This window comes from Microcaecilia unicolor, chromosome 1 (genome assembly GCF_901765095.1).
Source record: "Microcaecilia unicolor chromosome 1, aMicUni1.1, whole genome shotgun sequence".
In the NCBI taxonomy this organism is placed as follows: domain Eukaryota; kingdom Metazoa; phylum Chordata; class Amphibia; order Gymnophiona; family Siphonopidae; genus Microcaecilia; species Microcaecilia unicolor.
The window spans coordinates 454,839,386-454,861,762 of NC_044031.1; positions in this window are offsets into that span (position 1 = coordinate 454,839,386).

A 22,377-nucleotide genomic window follows, 5' to 3' on the forward strand; every position below is an offset into this window, starting at 1 on the left:
TATCTTTCAGTATTATCTCTCCCTACAGTCCTCCCAGGGAGCTCTGTTCATCAGGTAAGTCTCTCTTATCTGTACCCTTCTCCTCCACTGACAACTCCAGACTCTGTTCCTTTTATCTTGCTTCACTGTTTATCTGGAATAGACTTCCTGAGTCAGTACATCAAGCTCCATCTCTGGCTATCTTCAAATCCAGGCTAAAAGCCCACATTTTTGAGGCTACTTTTAATCCAAACTCCTATTCACCCGTTCAGTACCCGTATCTCTTTTAGTCATTCCCACAATAAATAATTCCCTAATCCCTTACTTGTTATGTTTGTCTGTCTTGAATAGATAGTAAGCTCTGTCAAGCATGGACTGTCTCATACATGTTTAATGTACAGTGTTGCGAACGTTTAGTAACACTAAAGAAATGATAAGTAGTAGTAGTAGTAATAGTAGTAACTTTCTACATGTGCCATATCTGAAATTCCTGTATTCTGGTCACATCCAAGTACCAGTCTATTTGATAGACTTTGATTTTATAGATTAAAGGCATAAGCGTTTTCTGCATACAGCATCATGGGACTTCAATACAGTCCTAACATATCTCCAGTAAAAGGTTTTTTGGCACAAAGTTTTCTGTACAGTTTTTTTCCTTATAAAAAGCATGCAAATAAAAGTAACAGAGTTTTAGCAGCCATTCGTCAGGAACAGGTTGAACAGGGAGCATCAATTCATTTACTATAACCTGAATATTTTTATGTTGCATCATAATTGTAAATGAATGTGAATACTTTGATATTATGATGTTCTGCTTGTCTTGAGTGTGTGCAATTTCCATGCATTTATGATTAGTTCAATATAAATAATTTTAACTGCTTGACAGTATCATGGGGGCATGCTTTAGGTGCGCCTGAGCAATGATGTTTGTCAGTACATCAAGTCTCCCTCATGTTATATGTATTATACTTGAAGATGGGCCATTTTGTAACCAAATCAACAGGATGTGCATATATTAATATTTTAATTCTAAATTTTGAATTCTCTGGCTTTTCTTGTAATCTTGATTAATTTTTAAAATGCCTAGTGGTATTCCTTTATAATCCTCTAATTTGAATGTGAATTTCTGAGGCAAATTAAATATTTACTTTTATTTTGGAGTTTCTTTTATTAATCAGAGTTTAAAAAGAAGAGATCCAAGCAAGCCACAAAAGAAAGAGCTATGGCAAGGGCATAGCTACCATTGATTGAGCCTGGCAAAATGCCCAGGGTCGCACTATTGGTCCTGGTTCTATCCCCGTGACCCTCAAAATCCATGGCAGGTGTCCGGCAGAGGTAGCAAAGCAGACAGACTTCCTTCAGCCAGCACCACTAGGGCATTTCCACTGCTACGTCCCACCTCGCTTATGTCACTTCCTGTGGACGGGATGCAGGAGACAAAAGACCCTGGTAGCACTGGCCAGAGGCAGCCTATCTATCTTCCTGCCTCTGCCTCCCACCCACCACACACCATCCACCATCCACCATGGGCTTTAAGGGCCATGGGAAGAGGAAGGGGGTTGGAGAGATGCTGGCGTACATGGGGGAAGGGCAATATCAGACCTGTGGTGGGAAGGAGAGAGGATTAGAAATGCCAGGACCTGCAGAGGAAGGATAGAAAGGAAGGGATGCTGAGACATGTCAGAGGGGCACAAAGAGAGGGTTGAAGCAGAAGAAGAGAGAGATATCAAGACCTGAGTGGGGATGAGGGGTGGGGCTGGGAGAGAGGGGGGGAGAAAGACTAAGGACCCTTTTACAAACGGCAGTAAGCCCAATGCGGGATTGCCACATGCTATGCCGGAACTACCGCTGGCACAACATGGCCGCCAGCAGTAGCTCTGGCTCGACCACATGCCATTTCCAGTGCTCCGGGAAACTTTTTTTATAGCGCAGCACTAACCCAGTGATAATCAGGCATTGCCGCGTGCTGTCTGGTTACTGCCAGGTTACTGCAGGAGCCTTTACCGCCATCTCAATGGGTGGCAGTAAGTGCTTCCCACCATATGGCCACACAGTAAGAGTTTGGGGGGGGGAGCATTTTACCTGCTGGGGTAAAAAGGGTCCTGGTGCGTGGGAGAAACAGCCCCCACCGCTACCTCAGGGCCCTTTTTCCCGCAGCTTAGTCAAAGGATCCCTCAGTGGTCTCTTGCTTCTTCACCAAAGCCTCTTAGCTTATCATTCTTGATGTTTAAGCAGATGCAGCCATTAGTGGCACTAAAAGTGATTATGTTTAAAGCTGCTGCAATAACAACACAGAGAGACATCAGTGTTATGTGCTTCTGGAAGTATTGTGGTCGAGGTTGCTACTTGATCTGGTGAAATTTGAGGGTAATTCAGCATATTTAATGACCAAAACATCAAGAGTGATATGTTCTAAGTCCCTGGGTCAAAAATCTAGTTATTGAGGCACAGATTTAACAGGTATAATTTGAAAGAATAAAAGAAGTCAACAAATGATCTGCCAATGGAAAGGAAAACGTTGAAAAGTCATTCAACAAAAGATTGCTCATTTCAGAGGAGAAAACTAAAACTAGTGTGCGTAGCATGGGGTAGGGGCACTAACTTGCTTTCTTAGCCCTTGGTCCTGAATAAGAGTGAGAAAATCCTTTGTCTCTAAGGGGCCCTTTTACCAAACTGCAGTAAAAAAGGGCCTTACCATGTGCTTACAAGGGTCATATCCTGCACAGTAAGACCGTTTTTTACACATAGGTAAAATGACCAAGTTTTCTATTTTTTGAATTAATGGCCAGTGCTAATGTTCCCATTAGGGCATGGTGATTAGCACATGAGCCCCTACCGTCATCTATTTTGTAAGTGGTAAGGGCTCACGCATTAACCGCATGTTAATCGGTTAGCGCACAGCGATGTAGCTGCGCTGATTAGCCCAGTACATGCCTACTCTCTGCCCCTGACCCTCCCCCAATGCTAAAAAATAAAATCTATTTTCTTTAGCACATGAAAAGGGCGCACAGATGCCAAAATTACCATGGGATGCCTGAGTGTGCCCCACAGTAAGACATCTGCGGGACCAGAGCTTGAGAGCGAGACAGAAGGGAAGCACACTGAGTGAAGACTATGCTTTTTGTTGCCGCTGCCGACGCTGCCTTAACCAGGTGCGTTTTTTCAATTTCAGAGGAGGAGGGGGGCCCTGGTGCTGGAAGGGAGGGAGGACGGGCGGGCTGATGCTTGTTTGGAAGAGGGCGGGAGCGAGGCCAAGCGGCATGGTGCTTGGTGGGAGGGAGGGAGGTAGGCCTGATGCTGGGTGCTGCTGGGTGGGAGGGAGGCCTGACGCTGGGTGCTGCTGCATGGTGGGAGGGAGGGAGGCCTGATGCTGGGTGCTGCTGGGTGGGTGGGAGGCCTAATGCTTAGTGCTGGGAAGGAGGGAGGGAGGGAGGGAGGCCTGGTGTTGGGTGCCGCTGGGTGGGAGGGAGGGAGGCTTAATGCTGGGTGCTGCATGGGTGGGTGGTTGGGATGGAGGCCTGATGCTGGGTGCTGCTGGGTGCTGAGTGGGTGGGAGGGAGGGAGGCCTGGTGCTGGGTGGGAGGCCTGATGCTGGGTGGGAGGGCTGGCGGCCTGATGCTGGGTGCTGGGTGGGAGGGAGGGCGGGCGGGAGGGCAGGGGGGAGAGGAGAGTGACTGGACATGGGTGGCTGGAGAGGAGGGTGGCTGGAGGGGAGAGGAGGGTGGCTGGACATTTGTGGCTGGAGGGGAGAGGAGGGTTGCTGGACATGGATGGAGGGCAAGAAATGAAAAAAGGAGGACAGTAAAGAAATAAATGGAAAGGAAGCCCTGGAAACGGAGTTAAGAGAACAGATAGAGAGCAGCAGAATCAGAGACAAGGACCAATATGGATAGAAAAACAAAATCACCAGACAACAAAGGTAGAAAAAATCATTTTATTTTCATTTTAGTGTTTGGAATATGTCCAATTTGAGAATTTACATCTGCTGTCTTGTTTTGCACTGGGTATACTGGCGCTGTAACAACCTACAGAAATGATTTATAATGAAAGAAAATCATGTTATTTTTTCTCCTATACTAGTATAATATTTTCAATGATGTCTGTTTATATGCGCGATGGCTGGTGTAAGGGGGTATGGCTATCATAGGGGTGGAGTCATATGTGGTGACCCCGCCCATAATGAGTACCGGCACTTCGCGATAAATAATTAGATTTTGGGTTGCTGTTTGGGCACTCGGTCTCTGAAAGGTTCGCCATCACTGGGTTAGGGTAAAGCAGGACAGGGTGTGGTAAGGCAAGTTAAAATCCTTAATATGGGGGGGGGGGGGGGTCAACACCTATGTCAGCAGCAAAGGAACATGTACTGTGCAACATCAGCAACTGATATGATGAGAACTTTTCTCCAATGCTGGAAGAACCTCAGGCTATCTGGTGATGCCTAAACTGCCTCCACACAGATGTCAACTGCTGCAAAATGACGTCCAGAAGTGGGGTCTGTCTTGACCAGGATCAGAACACTAAGAAGAGCAAAAAGCCATTGAATTAAATTAGAGAATATGGGGGCAAAGTCTGCCCCCATCCCCACCTCATCCCTGCAAACTCAAACTTCATCCTCACTTCGACTCCACAACAGTACAAAATGTCTTTCGTACAAAAGCGAGCAATCGTCTTTTATCGAAAATGATGGAACTAGTGTGGTGGAGTTTGAATTTGCAGGGACAAGGTGGGGATGGGCTCAAAGCTTGAGGGGATGGGGACAAACTTTGTCTCCATGTCATTCTCTAATTCAAATCCCATTTTCAACCATTCAATGGTCTGTACCCACAAAATATAGACATCATTGATCTAAGATGGTACAATGGACACAAAACAATGAGGATGAGCTTGATACTTACCAAGTGTGATGAAATATGCTTACAGTATTTCCCTAGTATTTTTGAGAATACAGAAAACTATGGCATTCAAACATTCCAAATGTGTCCATTAAATCTCTTGTAAAATCTTGCTTGTGCATTTTTAATCTTGTTTCGCTAGAGTTCTTTTCCGTGCAATGACAAAATTTATAGCAGCAGTCTCTTTGGAATGTTGCCTTCATAAAGGGAGAAGAAGAAATTGTTAACATTTATCACTCTGTGATGTAATCATATAAAAGCATTTTCCATCATCATTTCCATAAGGAGCTGTTACATTGCATTATCATGATAAATGGCAACAATTTTTTGTGTGACATTTAAACTACTGTGGAATTCTGAAGGGAATGCTACTGAGAGCTTCTAATGAGCATCCACGGTTGCAATTTACAAGCAAACAGTATTTGTTTGAAGAAAAAAGAAATCTCTTTCAAGTATAGTCTTAATGTCAAAGGAAGAATTGTATTTATATTGTTTTGCTGTGAGTTTAAACAGGATAAAAGCCATATTCACAACTGAGCTTGTGATCAGCTTCAGCTAACATCAGGGCAACTATTTTCTTCCTTCAAAAGTGAGGCAATCAGACTTTCTCTCTTGACGTTGTTGTTTTGCACACCTGGAACTTTGGATTAAAACATAAACAGTGTGTTTGATAGTGTTCCAGGTGTAGTAGTACTTTTAATATTGAACAATTATTTACATTCGTATATGCAATTTTACATTATTATATAACAAAAAGCATGAAATATAAAATTCAAAACCCAAGTATCATCTAACAAATGACCCACTAAATTCATAAATGAGTGCATGTGAAAAACACTACATGTCTTGTTATAAAGAAGGAAAAGCCTCAAGGAGCTCCTGACCACAAAGGTCTAGCGAGCTACTGGTGATCGATATGACCTAACAGATGGTCAATAAGATCTGTTCCTCATCATAGGCTCAAAAACCTTCTTATTAAAGACATTCAAAAACAAGTCCAAAGCTGCTGTATTAGGTGCATTCAAAGCAAATCAGTTACTCAAAACTCTCACTTCCAGATGCAGTAGATCTAATCAAAATTCAATTGATCTATTCAAGATTCAGGCTTGCACTTAGCTTATACACAGTCGTTTCTGTTTGCATTCATCTCCACTTACAGTCACAGGTCGCGCTGCTGTAATCTCACAGTCTTAAACCGCGTTGCTGAGCAGGATCAATTTCACTGTGGATAAGAGTCACATAATTTGGTTCTATTAGAAGTAGTCAATAGAAATAAAACAAAATAAAACATGAAAAAGAAAATAAGATGATACCTTTTTTATTGGACATATCTTAGTACATTTCTTGATTAGCTTTCGAAGGTTGCCCTTCTTCGTCAGATCAGAAATAAGCAAATCTTGGTAGATGACAGTATATATAAGTGAGACATCAAAGCATTTCAGTGACAATCTAACAGGGTGGGGATGGAGGTGGATGGGTGAGACAGGGGGATATGCATGGAGACAAGAGAGTGACAAACAAAGCAGTACAATTTACAATTTTATGGCTTATAATGGGCTAGAAAGCCCAGATCTTCTATTAGAAGAAATTGCCTTCATTCCTATTGTAGGCATTATTCAAACCCATCTTTCGGGGGCAAAGACCACATGTACTTTTTAGCCACTGACTTTGCCCCAATTTACAAAAGTACACTCATACTTTCACTTTGACACTTGTCAGGGGTACAAAGCCCTGTAGATATTTGCACTATCCAGGTAGTGCTACTGAGGGTCCCTTTTACTAAAGGGCATTAAGCCCTTAACACAGTGTTAAAGCATAAAAACAAGCTATGCATGACCATGTTAAGGGGTTTTGTGGTAGTTTGCCTGTTCCTATGCATTAAACCATGTATATTACTGCATTTTTCAGATTCTTTCCCTCAGGGGTTGTAGCATGGTGGAAAAAGAGCATGGAAGTATTAACCAGCTAGAGTATTACACTTACCGTGTGCTAACTGGGTAACACAGAGTTAATGCGGGACCACTTAACACTTCCTAAATAGGAGGCAGGAAGTGGTCCCATGTTAACTCTCAGCCCATCCTGCTCACTAATGGGAACATTAACACACGGCCTGCAATGAAAATAGTGGGAATGCCCACATTACACCGTGGTAAATACAAATTTTAGTGCATTTTAGTTTATCAATAGAAATCAAACAAAATAAAACATGGAAAAGAAAATAAGATGATACCTTTTTTATTGAATGGATACTTAATATCTTTCTCCGCTGCAGTTATCCGGGTAGGAAGGTGTTGTTAACCAGATAAATTCTTTTGAATATCAACTCATATTATTGTAAGTATGTTACTATCTGCAAAGTCTCTGAGTACTTTTACTTGCAATGCTGCACCAAATTTCAAAGGGGAGATACCCCACAAATATTTTCACCTGCTTTTCTTGTGCATAGTTCTTCCATCAAAAAGAGCATATGTAGTTTTGAAAATATGTTTCCTACCTAGGCATAATTCTTCTAAGGATCACCTCCTTAAAATTGTAGGTAAAAATAAACATTTTGTGGAATGATAAGCATACTTTAGAGTGGCCAGTTTCCAAAAAGTCCTTTTACTTGGGTAAACAGCTTTCAAAAATTACCCATCCTTTAAGTTGTGATATCACACATTGGATCAGCTTTACTATAAACCTAATGGTGCATGGAGCATCCAGGTTTTTTTGTGAGGGAATGATATAAACTTGAAGGGGTGTGGTATCGAAACCTAAGTGGTTCTAAAAAAATTACTCATGTGTCCTGGCTAGTCCAATGGAGACACGGTCATCTAGATGAGCAGAGAGTTTCAACGTATCATCAACGATCACATCTAGATCCCTTTCCTGGTAGGTGACTCCTAATGTGGAACCTTGCATTACATAACTATAATTCGTGTTCCTCTTTCCCACATGTATCACTTTGCATTTGCTTACATTAAATGTCATCTGCCATTTAGATGCCCAGTCTCCCAGTTTTGTAAGGTCTTGTAATTTTTCACAGTCTTCTTGCGATTTAACAACTTTGAATAACTGAAGAGCACAGTTACAAATCATAGTAGGGTATACACAAAAAAAAAGTAACTTTGTGTTCTCGGCAAATTTAATTACCTCACTAGTTACTCCCATCTCTAGATCACTTATAAATATGTTAAAAAGCAGCGGTCCCAGCACAGACCCCTGGAGAACCCCACTATCTACCCTTCTCCATTGAGAATACTGACCATTTAACCCTACTCTCTGCTTTCTATCCTTCAACCAGTTTTTAATCCACAATAGGACACTACCTCCTATCCCATGGCTCTCCAATTTCCTCTGGAGTCTTTCATGAGGTACTTTGTCAAACGCATTTTGAAAATCCAGATATACAAAATCGACTGGCTCACCTTTAACCACATGTTTGTTCACCCCTTCAAAGAAATGTAATAGATTAGTGAGGCAAGATTTCCTTTCACTAAATCCATGTTGGCTTTGTTTCATTAATCCATGCTTTTGAATATGCTCTGTAGTTTTGTTCTTTATAATAGTCTCCACCATTTTGCCCAGCACCGACGCAGGCTCACCGGTCTATAATTTCCCTGATCTCCTCTGGAACCTTTTTTAAAAATTGGCATTTCATTGCCCACTCTCCAGTCTTCTGGAACCATGCTTGATTTTAAAGATAAATTACATATTACTAGTAATAGTTCTACAAGTTCATTTTTCAATTCTATCAATACTGTGGGATAAATACCATCCAGACCAGGAGATTTGCTACTCTTCAATTTGTCAAATTGTGCCATTACATCCTCCATATTTATAAAGATTTCATTCAGTTTCTCTGATTCTTTAGCTTTGAATCCCCATTTCTAGCGCTGGTATATCTCCCAAATCTTCCTCGGTGAAGACTGAAGCAAACAACTAATTTAATCTCTGCTAAAGCTTTGTCTTCCCTGAGTGTTCCTTTTACCCATCGGTCATCTAGCGGTCCAACTGATTCTCTTGCCAGCTTCTTGCTTTTAATATATACCTAAAAAAAAATTTACAATCCTGGTCATAATCGAAAGAGAAAAACGCCTATATTGCGACCCAAATCGGGAGATGGGCGTCTTTCTCCCGTGGGCGCCCAAATCGGTATAATCGAAAGCCGATTTTGGGTGTTTCCAACTGCAATCCGTCGCGGAAACTGGTAAAGTTGACGGGGGCGTGTTGGAGGCGTGGTGAAGGTGGAACTGGGGCGTGGTTATTGGCCGAGGAGAGATAGGCGTCTTTAGCTGATAATCGAAAAAAAGGTGTTTTTACCGCAATTTTGGGTCACTTTTTTTGGACCCTTTTTTTCACGAACAGGTTCCAAAAAAGTGCCCCAACTGACCAGATGGCCACTGGAGGGAATTGAGGATGACCTCCCCGGACTCCCCCAGTAGTCACTAATCCCCTCCCACCAAAAAAAACCCACTTTACAAACTTTTTTTCCAGCCTCTATGCCAGCCTCAAATGCTGTACCCACCTCCATGACAGCCTTTCCCTGGTTCTGATGTGGCTCTCGGGTGAGTGTGACACCTTTTCTGTTATGCGCACTGCAGAGTCACATCAGCAATGCATTGTGGTGGGTGTAGGGTATTGGGCTCCGTGATTCCACTAGCTTGTGGCACATGCTCACGATGTTGGTAATTGGTAGGCTCTACTCCCATGGTGCTTTTCCCCCTGCTGGGTCAGAGTGTGCCCTGTTTTGTTTCCGGTAGTCCATAAGGTGGTGGCCATTTTTGTAAGCCAGTTTTAGATCCCTTTCACGTGTTAGCAACATTACAGCACTTAGTTCTTACCTTGAATGTGGCTGAAAGAGGGCATTGTACACTATTCTGCCAGCTCTGACCTACTGCTAATCTCAGTACCAGGGAGACTCTTTGCTAGTGGGGCACAACCACTGATCTGCAGTTAACTGTGAGTAAGCGTGCTTATTCCAATAAAGGACGTTTTCAGAGAGATTAGTCTTCAGGTGTCAACTGGTGTGCCAATGTTATATAGCAGCAACAAGTCCTAGAGGCCTGCATGTATGCAGGTCCCTGGAGCACTTTTAGTGGGTACCGCAGTGCACTTCAGCCAGGTGGACCCAGGCCCATCCCTCCCTACCTGTAACACTTGTGCTGGTAAATGGGAGATCTCCAAAACCTACTATACCCACATGTAGGTGTCCCTGTCACCCCTAAGAGCTACGGTAGTGTTGTACATTTGTGGGTAGTGAGTTTTGGGGGAGGGGGTTGGGTGCTCAGCACCCATGGTAAGGGAGCTATGCATGTGGGAGCGTTGTCTGAAGTCCACCGCACTGACCTCTAGGGTGCCCAGTTGGTGTCCTGGCATGTCAGGGGGGCGAGTGTACTACGAAGTGTGGCCTCTCCCATGACCAAATGGCTCGGATTAGGACGTTTTTGAGCTGGGCGTTTTTAGTTTCCATTATCGCTAAAAAAAAACCCAAATGCCCAGCTGAAAAACGTCCATTTTTTCGAAAATACGGTCTGTCCCGCCTTTTCACGTACCCGTTTTCGGACATAGACGCCCATGGAGATAGGCGTTCGCGTTCGATTATGCCCCTCTATGTGTTTTTGCCTCCAATGCAATCTTTTTTTCCAAAGTCCCTCTTTGCCTTCTTTATCAGTGCTTTGCATTTGACTTGACATTCCTTATGCTGTTTCTTATTATTTTCAGTCGGTTCCTTCTTCCATTTTTTGAAGGATTTTCTTTTAGCTCTAATAGCTTACTTCACCTCACTTTTTAACCATGCTGGCCTTCGTTTGGTCTTCCTCCTTCCTTTTTTAATACACGGAATATATTTGGCCTGGGCTTCTAGGATGGTATTTTTGAACAGCATCAATGCCTGATGTACATTTTTGACCTTCGCATATACATAGTAACATAGTAAATGATGGCAGAAAAAGACCTGCACGGTCCATCCAGTCTGCCCAAGAAGATAAATTCATATGTGCTACTTTTTTATTTGTACTGTCCTCTTCAGTGCACAGACCGTATAGGTCTGGCCAGTCCTATCCCCGCCTCCCAACCACCAGCTCTAGCACAGACCCTATAAGTCTGCCCAGCACTATCCCCGCCTCCCACCACCAGCTCTGGCACAGACCGTATAAGTCTGCCCAGCACTATCCCTGCCTCCCACCACCGGCTCTGGCACAGACCGTATAAGTCTGCCCAGCACTATCCCCGCCGCCCAACCACCAGCCCCGGCACAGACCGTATAAGTCTGCCAAGCACTAGTCCCGCCTCCCAACCACCAGCCCCAGCACAGACCGTATATGTCTGCCCAGCACTAGCCCCGCCTCCCAACCACCAGCTCTGCCACCCATTCTAGGCTAAGCTCCTGAGGATCCCTTCCTTCTGCACAGGATTCCTTTATGTTTATGCTCCTCTAAGGGTTTTTTCACCATTCAAACAGTAGGTCTGGACAAAAGGACACGGCCACAACCGTGACAATAGGGATTCCATTATGTGTTTTGTTTCCTGCAGAATTGAAAATTCTGCAGGAATCAAAACACATAATGGAATCCCTATTGTCACGGTTTGATTCAAGGCCCTCCTTAACATACAATGTTACCCCTCCACCAATTCCACCCTATCACTACAATATAATTTGTACCCTGGTATGACAGTGTCCCACTGGTCGTCCTTCCACCAGGTCTCAGAGATACCTATTATATCTAATTTTTTATTTAATACAATATATTCTAACTCTCCTATCTTATTTCTTAGGCTTCTGTCATTCGCATATAGACACTATGTTTGTTGTTCCTATTTACATCTTACACCTGGTCTACTATGGTCTCTATTGCAACCTCACTATTGAGATACCCTATCTTCCCTGTTTTGGTGATATCTTTGAATGATACCTTGTTCTGAACCATGCACTTTTGAACGATTGTCAGCCTTCCCCCAGGTTCTAGTTTAAAAGCTTCTCTATCTCCTTTTTAAATGCTGATACCAGCAACCTGGTCCCACCCTAGTTAAGGTGAAGCCCTTTCTTCTGGAATAGGCTCCCTATTCCCCAGAATGTTGCCCAGTTCATTACAAATCTAAAACCCTCCTCCCAGCACCATCACCTCATCCATACATTGAGAGTGAGGAGTTCTGCCTGTCTCTTGGGCCCTGCGCATGGAACTGGTAGCACTTCGGAAAATGCTACCCTAGAGGTTCTGGATTAGAGCTTTCTACCTACAAGCCTAAATTTGGCTTCCAGAACTTCTCTCCCACATTTTCCTATGTCATTGGTACCCACATACACCAAGACAGCGGTTCCTCCCCAGCACTATCTAAAATCCTATCTAGGTGACGTGTGAGGTCAACCACCATTTCACGAAGCAGGCAAGCAACCAGGAGATCCTTACTTCCACAGCAATCCAGATATCTACATGCCTAATAATCTAATCACCAACTACAACAGCCGTTCTAACACTTCCCTCCTGGACAGTAGCTCCTGGAGACACATCCTCGGTGTGAGAGGATATTGTATCCCCTGATATGCTGGTTACAGGATTACTTCCAGCTGCACCAGGGTGATGATTTTCTTTTAGAAAACCTTCCTCCGCCAATGCAACACACAGGGGCTGCCAGATTGGAGATGGGACTTCTCTACAACGTCCTTGTAGGCCTCCTCTATGTACCTCTCTGTCTCCCTCAGCTACTCCAAGTCTGCTATTCTAGTCTTCAGAGAACTGACTTGGACAGCTAGGAACTCTTTGCATCAAGCACACACATATGACCTCTCACCAACTGGGAGATAATCATACATGTGACACTCAATGCAAAGGACTGGATAGCACCCCTTGAGGCTGCTGGACTACTGTCTGCATCTTAGTATTACAGAGTTGTTTAATTAAAACTTCTTAAGCCTGGGCTTACCTTTTTCAAGTGCAATATCACAGCCATAGAAAGATTTGCCTATAGAAGTGTATCAGATATAAGAGCTATAGCAGTTTCATTGAGCACTAAAGACCTATTTGTTTCCTAAGGAACAATATTGGAGGATGGAGTTGTCAAGGGGAGAATGGGGAGCCACTGGTCAGTGTGTTGCTATGTATGTATGCATTTTATTATGTGCTATATTATACTGTAACCCACTCTTGGTGTTTATGCTATAACACTTAATAACAAAATGACAGTAGGGAAGAAATCTTCTATGTTGGAATTCTTTGAAAAGTGTGAATAAGCACCTGCATAAAATGAGCTGGTCAATATAGGGTAGCTTTCATTGATATTCCCATAGGTAAAACAGTGTTTTACCTGCAGATATGGGTTATTTGAAAATTGTCCACACTGTGTTTGGCTCATAAGCACCACCATGGGATGGCACAGCGTGGCAAATGCTCCCCCAAAAATATAGCTTGCCATTTATCTGCCAACCCAAACTTTTTGTTGTTGTTGTTGGTACCTGCTGTGAGGTTTTTTTTTTGGCTCAATTTACACCTCCCCCCCCCCCCCCCCCCCCCCCCCACACACACACACACACAAACATCCCAGCTTGCCAGCTCTTGCAGTGAGTATCAAAGACAGTATGCTCCATAGTGTCTCTCTTCATAGGCATGCCTCTGTTGAAAAGGAAGTGCTAATAAAGGAAGAAGGTGGGCTTGCCATGAGAGGCACTGTAGAGCACACTGGCAAGCCAGACTGTCTGAGAGAGAAGGTGCAAATTGAGCAGAAAAATCTTGGAGCTGATACTAGCAAAAAAAATAGAGCTTTGAGTTCAGGGTGGGAAATGGCTTTTAGTTCAGGGTGGCAAGCCATATTTTGTGATGGCATTTGCTACCCCATAGCAATGCCTATAAGCCGCACACAGGGGGCAAAATTTTCAAATAGCCCATATTCTCAGGTAATACATTGTTTGGGGAGAAGGCACAAATTGAAAAGCCTCAGGGATGCCCTAGAACACACTGTTCCTTGCAAGTTTAAAGGAGTTGGCTGTCTATGGGTGAGAAAGGAAACATAAAGGATGAAGGGAAGACATCGAGAATAGATAATGCAATCTCTTCCATTTTTCTTGTCAGTCTTCTAGGTTCTTTTTCTGAGTCTCCTTTTCATTTCTTCCATGTCCAACTGTCATCTTCCATTCCTAGTACATGTCATTAATAAAAAGAAAATGTTTTCATTTTATCTTTTTTTTTCCCTTCTTGGACTCTAATCATATATATTTTATCTCTCATTTCCAGTTTTTTACCTTGTCTCCTCTATCTCACTTTTTGTTTACCTACCAAATGGGACACCAAAGCCAGTCATGTTCTTGGATACCTACAATGAGTATGGATGACATACTGTAAATTTGGCAAACAGTAAGGTCAAATGGTTGAGTCTTTCAACACATAATCACATATACAAATGGTATTTCTTCTCTCAATGAGTCAGTAAACTCTTGAATTTGATACCAGAGAATGTGGTAGCAGTAAGTTTTAAAAAAGGATTGGATAATTTCCTAAAAGTCCATAAGCCATTATTAAGATGGACTTGGGAAAATCTACTTCTTATTTCTAGGAGAAGCAGCATAAAATCTGTTTTAGTCTTGGGATCTTGCCAGGTACTTGTAACCTGGATTGGTCACTGTTGGAAACAGGATACTGGGCTTGATGGATCTTCAGTCTGCCCAGTATGGCGATACTTACATACTTATTAAAAGGCAAAATGACTTTTTGGCTGCCTTTACGGACACCGTAAGGTTTCCCTTGTTCCTCCACTTCAGTGGCTTTTTTCCCTGTATACTGTAAATTTGCCTATATTATACTGTATACTGTATCACCAGATATATGTTATTTAATGTTGTACTGTAATAGTATTTTGGAGAATTGTGTGTAATTTTAAATGTGTTGGTGAATGTGAGTGTGTATGGATTAATTTGGTGTAACTATGGATTAAGGGAACGGATTTATTTTAGGAAGATTATATTGATTTATTAATAAAGAATTTTTTAAAATGTTAAACGGTTTCTAGAGAGTAATTAGTATAATATGTGTAACCAATTATATAGTTTGGACCTAGATTGAGTTTGTGATATATAGTCACTGTGGATATCCTGAAAACCCAACTGACTATAAGATCCCCAGGATAGGCTTGGGAAGCCTTGTACTAGATAAAATTCAATAATAGCAAATTTGCAACAAATTTAAGAAAGCATTTTTTTAGGTCAATGTCCAATTAATCTGTGGAATTTAGGGGCCCTTTTACAAAGGCAAGCTGAAAAATGGCCTACGGTAGTGTAGAAGCGTGTTCTGGGTGCAGGCAGAATCATTTTTCAGCGAACCTGTAAAAAAATGCCTTTTTTAACATTTTTTACGCAAATGGACGTGAGGCAAAATGAAAATTGCCGCGCGTTCATTTTGGGTCTGAGACCTTACTGCCAGCCATTGACCTAGTGATAAAGTCTCATGCGGTAACCAGGCAGTAATGACCTACGCACATCAAATGGCACTTGGTACGCATCCGATATGCGCATCCAAAAATAAAGGACGTGTGCCAAAAATGAAATTACCACAAGAGCCACGTGGTACCAGGACGGTAACTCCATTTTGGCACATGTTGGGCGCGCATAGATGCTTACATGGCTTAGTAAAAGTGCCCCTTATATGCTGAAGAATATGGTCAAAGTTAATAGCAAGGCAGGGTTTAAAAAAGATTTGGAAAATGTATAGAAGACAGGTTTATTAACACTCATTAGATGGGCAAATACAGTGGCTATCCACCTCCTACATCTTGAAATGAGCAAGAAGGAAGTAAGTTCTTGAGTACTTCCAACTGAGCTAGATTGACTTTTGTCAAAGACGTGTTACTGAGCTTAATGCATCAAATGGGTCAGTGGATCATTTCTTATGTTCTAAGTTTATACCAACCCACTGCCTCCTGATCTGATAGCTCAGACTTGGAACAATATACAAAGCTCTGAAGGCAAAGGGTGCAGAAGGAGCAGGGCCTTCTTTTGCCACCCAGATAGAAATAAATTTCTGTCTCTTCTTTTTACCTCCCTTATTTCATTCCCCTATGTAGCATAAAGAAAGGACCCTCTATGACCAATTCTTTCTGGCACTTCCTAACATTGCCATGCATTCACAGTGCAATAACCTGGTATGCAGGAAATCATTTTGCTACTCAGTTAAGTATTGTTTAATCAGGTATACTCTGCTGTTTATGGCTATTCCCGATGACATATTAGTCATCGTACATGTGTCCTCAGAATCTAGTCATCGGTTGCTCCTCTGGGAGGGTAAGCAATGTCTCATTTCCAGATTGCATTAACAGCACAGCTCCCTAGAGCTAAAAGTATTGTGCCTTCAGTGCTGTCCAGACTGCAAAAGCTCATTTCAAAGAGGCCAAAGGTCCATCAGAGCACATAGTGCTTTACTTATGTGGAAGGAAGGAAGATATAGAAGACATGAGAGTTATATTACTCTTTACTGCAAATGTTTCCATGTTTCAAAGGTCACTCTACTTTATACAAATGTTCTAATAAAAACAAGACTTTGCTGTTTGCTTGAAGAAAATTTACTGACTGAAACATTGCAGTTTTTAGCAATATCAATCTCTAAGCACTTTATTAAACAGTGCTTAAGGGATTCATGCAGTCATGAGTTGTAAGAAGAAATGCCTCTGGAATTTAAGAATAATTGTGGCTCTGTAATCCTTTGGGAGACTTTGGAAAGTACTGAAACCAGCTTCACTGAGGGCCTGAAAAGATGGCAAATGCTTTTCTTGCATAATAACTATGGGGTAAACATTCTGCCAGCAGGGGTCAGCAATTTTGTCACCACTGTTTTCATGCCTGGATAGTCAATGCCGGGCCAATTCTGGACACTGGCATTAAATATCCAAGTATGTGTGAACAGCTGGTACTTAATCGGTTAAGCTAAACTGGCCAAAGTTAGGACTGCTATTCATGTGGTCCTGTTTGTCTGGTTAAACTTAACTAGTTAAGGCTGAACATCGGCACTTAACTGGTTAATTACCGACTCCACCCCTGGATTGCCCACAAAATGGCCAGCATCACTTTGACTGGTTAGTGCTGATATTCAGCGGCGCTATCCAGTTAAGTGCCATTGAATATCACTGCCCAGACGGTTTAAGCAGGCAGAAATAATCATGTCTGGGTAGTGACTCCTTCCCAGAGTGTTAGTATTTTCAAAAACATGGCTATAATTTGTGAATTCTGTAGTCTAATGAGGAAAAAAGTAAGGAGACAATTCTACAACATGGTGTCTCTGTCCAGGCACCCCAGTAATAAGGGGTGAGAGCCTTTTTTATATGAATGCTTGGGCACCCAATGTTTAGGCACTCCTGCCATAGACCTACCTTAAATGGGGGCATTTAAATATAGCGGACAAATGAACCTATAATATTATGTAAGTTGCCCACCTAAATATTTTCCCTGCCTATGGCTCGCTCATGTGAATACCCCCTTTACAAATACATGTTAAGCCAGTTAGGAGCCCAAGAGGGGCATAATCGAACGGGGACGACCATCTCTAAGGACGTCCCGGCGAAGGAGCGGGGAAACCCGTATTATCGAAACAAGATGGGTGTCCATCTTTCGTTTCGATAATACAGTTACGCCCAAATCTCAACATTTAGGTCAACCTTAGAGATGGTCGACCTAAATGTTGAGATGGTCGACCTTAGAGATGGTCGTCCCCGCTTTTCGGCCATAATGGAAACCGAGGACGCCCATCTCAAAAACGACCAAATCCAAGCCCTTTGGTCGTGAGAGGAACCAGAATTCGTAGTGCACTGGTCCCCCTGACATGCCAGGACACCAACCAGGCACCCTAGGGGGCACTGCAGTGGACTTCACAAATTACTCCCAGGTACATAGCTCCCTTACCTTGGCTGCTGAGCCCCCCCCCCCCCAAAACCCACTCCCCACAACTGTACACCACTACCATAGCCCTAAGGGGTGAAGGGGGCACCTACATGTGGGTACAGTGGGTTTTGGGTGGGTTTTGGAAGGCTCACATTTACAACCAGAAATGTAACAGGTAGGGGGGGTTGGGTCCGCCTGCCTGAAGTGCACTGCACCCACTAAAACTGTTCCAGGGACCTGCATACTGCTGTCATGGAGCTGGGTATGACATTTCAGGCTGGCATAGAGGCTGGCAAAGAAAAAATTTTAAGTTTTTTTTTTTAGGGTGGGAGGGGGTTGGTGACCACTGGGAGAGTAAGGAGAGGTCATCCCCAATTCCCTCCGGTGGTCATCTGGTCAGTTCGGGCACCTTTTCACGGCTTGATTGCAAGAAAAAATGGACCAAGTAAAGTCAGCCAAGTGCTCATCAGGGACGCCCTTCTTTTTTCCATTATCGACCGAGGACGGCCATCTCCTAATCACGCCCTAGTCCCACCATCGCTACGGTGTCGACACGCCCCCGTGGACTTTGGTCATCCCCGCGACGGGAAGCAGTTGAGGACGCCCAAAATCAGCTTTCAATTATGCCGATTTGGGCGACCCTGAGAGAAAGATACCCATCTCCTGATTTGTGTCGGATGATGGGCACCCTTCTCTTTCGAAAATAAGCCTGCAAGTGATATTTTTGCAGGTATATGTACTCATGGAGGGGCAGTTTCAAAAACAATGTCTAAGTAAAAAAAAAAAAAAAGGCCTGCTTATACCGTCCAAAAAATCCTGCCATCTTGCAGCCATAATCAAACAGGAAAAGCACCTAGATTTCCTGTTCAATTATGGCTGTGAGATGGAAGTTTTTCTATCCTAGATATCTAAAATGAACAGCCATTTTCCAAACTGAAATGTCTAACTTTTGAATGACAAAAAAACCGGGACATGAACATGTGTCTGACATCATTTTCAAAAATATGTCCACACAGATGTCCCTGTAGAACATAGGATTAGCCTAGGAGTTACGGCAATGGGTTGTAATCTAAGGAATGCAGGTTCAAATCCCACTATAACTCTTTTTCTTTGTAAATGTGATCCCTCCAGAACCTGAAAAATACCTTGTGTTACTGAATGTACCACTTCAATAGCATTCAGGCTTGCAGATGTCTTATATATTTAGGTACACTAAGTATTTTTCTGTTTCTGGGTTTCTGGAACTAATTAGAATTTTTACACTCAACTTTCTAAGCATATTCTGTAAAGTGGTGCGCATAAATTCTAATTTGCAGATCACAAAATGGGGCACCATGGTTGATCTTGGGTATAAATATGCTAATAACATGCTAATAACATGTTGTTAAAATGGTGTCAATATGATTATAATGTCATTGGATTCTGTTATATGATATGTTTATGACCTCAGGGATCACTAGGGGTGGAGTGGGAGTGGTAGGGCAGGAAGTAGGCAGTATGGAGGGAAGGGAAAAGAATCTCAGTAGCATCTCAGTCACTTCATGAGCCATGGAGTTTGTATTTATTATTTTGTACCTTGTATTTTGTGTTTGCTAATAATGTTGTGATTATTGAGAGGATTCAAAGCAGCACTAATTAGAGTCTATATGATGCTCTTTCCTCTGTATGGTTGCAAGCTTGGAAATTCAATAAAAAGTTTTGCAAAAGAAAAAACAAATCTGACTATTTAGCAAAACTTGTGGATAAGTGAACTATTTATTCATCATCTGCCGACAGGCACATATCTTGATTACAATATCAAGAATATAATAGAAACAGAGAAAAGTGAAAGCAGATAAAGACCATATGGCCTACCCAATCTGCTATCCATGCCTCCTACTCTCCCTATCACTCTCTTAGAGATCCTATGTACTTGTCCGAAGCTCTCTTGAATTCAGATACTGTTTTCATCTCCACCACTTCTACCGGGAGGCTGTTCCACGAATTTACCACCCTTTCCATGAAGAAGTATTTCCTCAGGTTACTTCTGGCTCTATTCTCTTTCACTTTCATCCTATACCCCCTTGTTCCAGAGCTTCCATTCAATTGAAAGAGGCTCTCCTCCTGTGCATTTATGCTGCATAGGTATTTAAATGTCTCTATCGTATCTCCTCTCTCCTACCTTTCTTCCGAAGTATACATATTGAGATCATTAAGTCTTTCCCTATACACTTTATGATGAAGACCACTGACCATTTTAGTAGCCACCATCTGGACCGACTCCATCCTGTTAATACCAGTCCAACAGTAGAACAATAAACAGTAAGTACATGTTATGTAATTCTTACAATAAGATACAAGAAAAGAAATCCCTGTAGTGAGAACTAAAGCAAGAATAAATTATAGACAGATGCTCATATTTAATCTTCCAACCTAAATCCTACTAATATCCAAGTTCTTATATATTGACTGGTCAATATTCAGTTGTTGGTGGTCAATATTTTTTAAAATTCAGGCTGCTGTTGGCTGAATTATGCCCAGATATTCAGTGCCGGACCCTACCCGGGTAGCAGCACTGAATATCTGGGTACTTGGAGGCCTGCCAGGAGTTACCTGGGCACCACCGTTACACAGAGGCAAGACCCAGGTAGCTACCTGATTATCTTAGGACAGCCTTTTTGCTAAACTAAGTTAACCGGATACTTATCTGGATGCCACTGCTGAATATTAATGGAGTCCAGGTATCTCCTGGCTCCACCCCTGGATCACCCCTGCATGGGATGCCATACAATGTCATAAGAGCCTGCTCGGATATTTAGCTGTACTATCTGGGTGTGTGCCACTGAATATTCGGGTTGGAAATGACTAACACCAAGTAGGAACCTCTCCATTAACCAAATAGGAACCTCTCCATTTAACCTGCACTGCATATCAACCCCTGAAACTCTGCTACTGAGCTATCTGGGTCATTTTGCACATTGCAAGAAACCTTTTCCTGTTCTCTTGGGAGGCCTTACATAAATCAGGAAAAATGTATAGTTTACCACCATGAAAAAAGGAAAGCCTGAGGTATGAAACAGCTCTGTATAGGCAGCAGGAACAGAGCTGATTCATACCTCTGGCTTTCCCATTTTATGAGGGATAAATATATATGATAAATCTGGTCGACCTTCCAGCAAGAAACATGTCTGTATCCTCACGAAAGTACCACAACCTGCACTACCCCAGCTGTAAAGGTCTCAAGTACAAAACTTATTATGGATCCAATTTCTCCTTCCTGGGCAGCCAACTCTGGAACGCTCTCCCTAGACCTATCCGAGCAATCCATGACCACCTACCATTCAAAAAAGCACTAAAAACCCATCTATTCAAACAAGCCTACCCAAAAGACCTAGATTAATCTCATGAACCCATCTACCTTACATATACTGAAGAGAAAACGACATTGACCCAGAATCTATCTCCCACCTTACCCTCCTCTCTCTATCACCTGTCTCTACCTACCTACCCATCCATTTACTACCCATCCATCCTTCTATTATGTTATTCTTAATTTCCTACTTTACATAACAAAATTCTGTGTTACCTATTACTATGTAAGCCGCATTGAACCTGCTTTTAGTGGGAAAGTGCGGGATACAAATATAATAAATAAATAAATAAATAAAGACTTTGATCTATACAGATGATATCCTTCTCTACTTCCCCACATGTCTACTACAACCTGACCTACAACCCCTTCAACACTGCATACTCGATTACCGGTGACATTTCCAAACCTCAAACACCCCTTTTTCTTCTTGAGAAACTGATTTCGCTGTCTAGGAATTATTATTGACTCTGGTCTCACATTTCAGAAACAAATCTCCAAATTTTTCAGTCTAGCTTCTGAGCTCTCCATCTCATCTACTGACTTACGAATGTTTTAGACTTTGCTCCCCTCTACACCCTTCTACATGCTCTTATGATGTCCCACATTAATTACTGTAGTACCACTTATGCAGATTTGCCAAAATCACAGATCAAACTTCTATAGACACTACAGAAATACAGCAGCTCATTTTTTTTTATGTACAGCTTGTTGATCAGGTCACATCACTCCACTTATATTCTGCTTACACTGGTTACTGGTCCACCTTAGAATATGTTTTAAGGTCCTTTGTTTAGCTCATAAGGCTTTTCATCAAGGCACCCCTTCTTATCTGTTGGTCTGTACAATACCTTACACACCTACTCTATCTCCGTTGATTCCAACTATATGGTTCTTCCATCACCTTATCTTGCCCAGCATACTCGCCCCAATGCTCTGGAACTTGCCACCTTCCATCTGTTCAGAACAATCCCTTGCTAAATTTAAAGCCCTTCTTAAGACTTTCTATTTTGATCAGTATTATGGGCACCTTCTTTAGTGTCCTGTGTGTTTGCCATTTTCCTGGAGAATCACAAGCATGGTATTCTGCTTTTAGTTTACCTATCCCTTAGGTTCCTCTGCTTTTAAGGTATGGATATATATGTTTCCTTTTATGATAAATGGTGTGCTTTGCTAACTGATTGCGAATTAGCTGTCATTGCAGGTCAATGCAATGACAGCAATTACTTGTCATTGCATTGATCTGCAATGACAGCTAATTGTGGTATATCAAATACGAATAACAAACATAAACATAATAAACGTATTCTATAAAGAAAAGT